Genomic DNA, 3,682 nt, shown 5'->3' with positions numbered 1-3,682 from the left:
CTTGAGACAAAATCATCAGGTTTCCATAGGCCAAACGGTTTGCAAACGAGCCTTTTGAATAGTCCCTTGTGACTGATATTGCTAGTTTTCCCAGGCTATTATATTTTACGACTTGGAGCACGAACGCCAGTATCACACAAAAAGTTTTAGACAGCCTTTAAACTATTTTATGTTTCTTTGAACATGTCGGCATTTGTTAAGTGAGATTTGAAGACCAAAGGTTAGTTTAATCTTTTAGCGACCTTATGCATACCGGTAGTCATGTGATACTCAAGAAACTGCTACATCGTCGTAAGCTACCGAAGACAAAAACAAACTATAAATTGTATGTTTTTGCTTTTTATAGGATAAGCGAAACTTAATGTTGAATTAGTTGTATTGGACACACAACTTTCGTATTCTCAATTTCTTCCAAGGTATGTGAAAAAAAAAACCTGAAATAGGTAAATCACTGCATCGTTTAGCACTAAAGAATAGTCATTGTTTTCTAATTGATATGAAACAATAGATAGTGACGCAATAAAGCTTGTTTACAACACAAAGTTTTAAACTAACGGGTCAAGGATCGTGACGTGATTAAGTTTTTTAACAAAAGCTGAAACAACAGGACGTTGATATGCTTTCTTTTTAAGCAAGTTTACGCTCCCTGAATTGTCCCCTATCTCTTGACTATAAATTTACTATTTCTACCAGGGTAACCCATTGCGCCTGTTGTTTTTCTGGAGTAAACTTTCCTCAAAAAGTCAATAGAAATGAAACACGAATTATACATTCTTTATTCAAGCCATTGATCCAATTCCGCGCAGCTTAACTTTGTACCTTTTGAATAAACTCAGAATGAAAAGCGCCACAACTGTATCTCAGTAATAATGCAGTAAAATACCTCACACCCAGTGAAATAATTCTGGTTCAACATTTGGAAGTGCTTGTGGATTTTTACTCAGTATTAAATGTGGACAAAAAATGTACACTAAAAACGCAGTGTAACAAAAACAAAAACAACAATACATTTGCATTAAAATAAGAACAAAAAGCAACACAAATTAACAACTAGACTGGGACATATATATCAAACTAAATATCACACAACAATTGGAATAGATAGATTTGCTTATTATGTTGAACCTTTGGTCATATCTTGGGTAATGTGCTGTATGTGAAATACAGAAAGTAGATTGCATGCAATCTATAGCCATGTAAAGGTTAAAGTTTCAAATAGTACACATATCCTTCCCTTGCATCTAACTTTTCCAGATTTTAAGGGTAAAATCTTCTTGCCTTGCCCTGTAATAAAACACAATTTTAATGAAATAATTAAACACCATACAATCTAGTTTTGAAACTTTGGGGTTAATTAAATGCAATTGTTTTTTTACAATCTTTACTTGATAACCAAATTGTTAGTTGCTAAAAATGCTTTTTATGCTACCATCAACTGATTACATGACAGCACTGCTATGTAATGATCATCATATAAAAATAGTGGAGCTGCAAACTAAACTATCTGCAGAATTTTGCACCAAAAATGTTGTTAACAATTGAAGATATCTGATCTAACTTTGAAAGTAGAGCTTATCTCAGTAGCAATGGTGCAATATTAATTTGAACAAACACAGTTGATTTATGTTAAACAATGCAGGCTATTTTGTACTCCTTGTATACATATCCACCTGGTCTACTCTTCAGTCCATATCCTTTGTGTCATTTGCTTCTTTTAAACCCAAAAAGCATGCTTTAAATTGTTTTTAGTTGGGAAATCCAACACTGCAATTGTTGTCAAATGACACCAAAGTGGCAAACCATAAGATGAGTTTGTATGGTGTTTTGGAGGATTCACCCATAGCTTCAATTGCAATTGCACAATATAATAATAAGTTTCAACTCACTACTAACTAAACAAAACATACAGTATATATTTTCAACCAATTTTAGTGCTTTTACCAGTCATTAATATAAGTGCTGAAGGAAACCAAATGAAATCAGTCATTAAAACTAGCCATGCTACCTCAGTCTTTCAGGTAATAGTTTCTAAGGTGCGTAAAACACTTCTATACCAAATATCAAAGTCATGAATGCTATATTAATCTGCCTTAAGTTCTTTACAGCAACTGTTTACTCACACAATCATCTGTGGTTCACCAAATCTGACTCTCTGTCATTTGTCCTGTACAGGTTTCAACATTCAAATTTTCACCACCAGCCCAAACATTTCCAGATTTGTCCGGGTTGCATTTTTTCTGAAACAATTAGGACCTTTCTTTAATAAAAAATATACCATCTGTGTAGCTGCATTGATTATAATTAATGGAAGTTTTGCCTATGTGAGGTAAAACTTCGAACACCTTAATGTTTTTGTCCAAATCAAATACACACGAGAACCCTGCAGGGGCACAGATGCTTGTCACTTTCAAGGCTGACAAACTCCTAAAACTATGCTGCCTCAGTCAAAATCTACTGCCTGTGTGTGAACCCAGTTAATGTCCTGAGGTCAGACAAATATGTGATAGGCCTATGTCTCTCCTATATTAAAATGGTTTGCTATTTTTTTACAAAATACTTAAATAAGTTAAACTTACCACCAATTTTTAGGAAAAAACTCCATAAATTGAAGCCAGTGTTCTAAATTCCAACTTTCTACCGCAATGTAAGTTTCAGTTCAGCTGATTTAATTTGTCAACAAACAGCCACAACCGACGAAAACAACACATAGGGTAACCCCCTAATCTGTTCGTAATATCTATAGCATACCATGTCGCTTAAAGCGCAGAATCCATAACACGGAATATAATACGACAGCATAAAGGCCCGGGATTCTCCAGAATTCGACAGTTTTAAGCGCCTGAAAGTAGACGGATCGGGTGCTCTTTTTTGAAAAACTACATTAATAATAAATAGCGATAGTATAAACGTCGGAAATTTTTTATCTTTGCACCACTGTTTGGCAATTTTGTTTTTATTCAAATACAGATCTGTTAAACGGTTGCACTACAGTTAAAATGTTGAGTTTGGTTGTTACAATACGATCACCCATTTTATGATAATATTATACTGTATCTAAGTTTGATTAAAATCTCGTATTCTTGACTTAACCCAGACCATACCTATTTTTAAATCTATGATATTTTACAGAACTTTGAAGTTATAGAGCTCACCGTATGTTTTATGAAAAACGCGAAAATTGTAAATAAGGTTCGCAGAAAATTCAAAAGTTATTATCTGAAAACTGATTACAAAAACTCTTACAAAGTCAAACTGTATACATAGCAAGCATTTTTGACGTATGGGTGTTTCGTTAAAACAAACAGGTCAAGTATACGTAAACTCTCGATACAACAATAGAGCTTTGAAAATCTTTGAAACGCTCAATCACCATTTGGTGCAACAAAATAGTTTTCTATGTAAATTTATTTTTATTTATTAAATCATAGTAAAGCCAAGTAATGCAAGTTTAATGCATCAAAGTATTGTCCTGCTTGCCAAGATTGAAACCAATTATCACAAGCGTAAAAGGTACATTTAATGACATTCTATGATACATTTTCCGTTACGGTACAGATTAAATTTGTTTCGCTACATGTTGAAAAATTATAGCATTTTGCATCGTTTAGGTAATTTCTGAACCCTAATTTTCATATGGGTCTATAATCTTAACGTCTTCTGTTGTTGCATACATTTCTGGTTC

At 33.5% G+C, this 3,682-nt stretch overlaps 1 long non-coding RNA gene across 2 annotated transcripts; it reads right to left on the bottom strand.

The window, feature by feature from the left end:
* Nucleotides 1-758: 758 nt before the first annotated feature.
* Nucleotides 759-2,855, bottom strand: LOC145223971 (uncharacterized). Of its 2 annotated transcripts, none has more exons than XR_013859531.1 (3): nucleotides 2,749-2,855; nucleotides 2,121-2,237; nucleotides 759-1,284 (listed from the first exon to the last, which is right to left on the bottom strand). It is a non-coding gene; the product is annotated as an uncharacterized LOC145223971 (long non-coding RNA). The 2 variants fall into 2 exon arrangements; XR_013859532.1 differs by lacking the exon at nucleotides 2,749-2,855 and adding an exon at nucleotides 2,577-2,735.
* Nucleotides 2,856-3,682: the final 827 nt, after the last annotated feature.

The sequence above is a fragment of the Phallusia mammillata genome, chromosome 4, assembly GCF_965637545.1.
Source record: "Phallusia mammillata chromosome 4, kaPhaMamm4.hap1.1, whole genome shotgun sequence".
Taxonomy (NCBI): Eukaryota; Metazoa; Chordata; class Ascidiacea; order Phlebobranchia; family Ascidiidae; genus Phallusia; species Phallusia mammillata.
The sequence above is the reverse complement of the archived record's forward strand: the minus strand, read 5'-3'. Positions and strand labels throughout refer to the sequence as shown.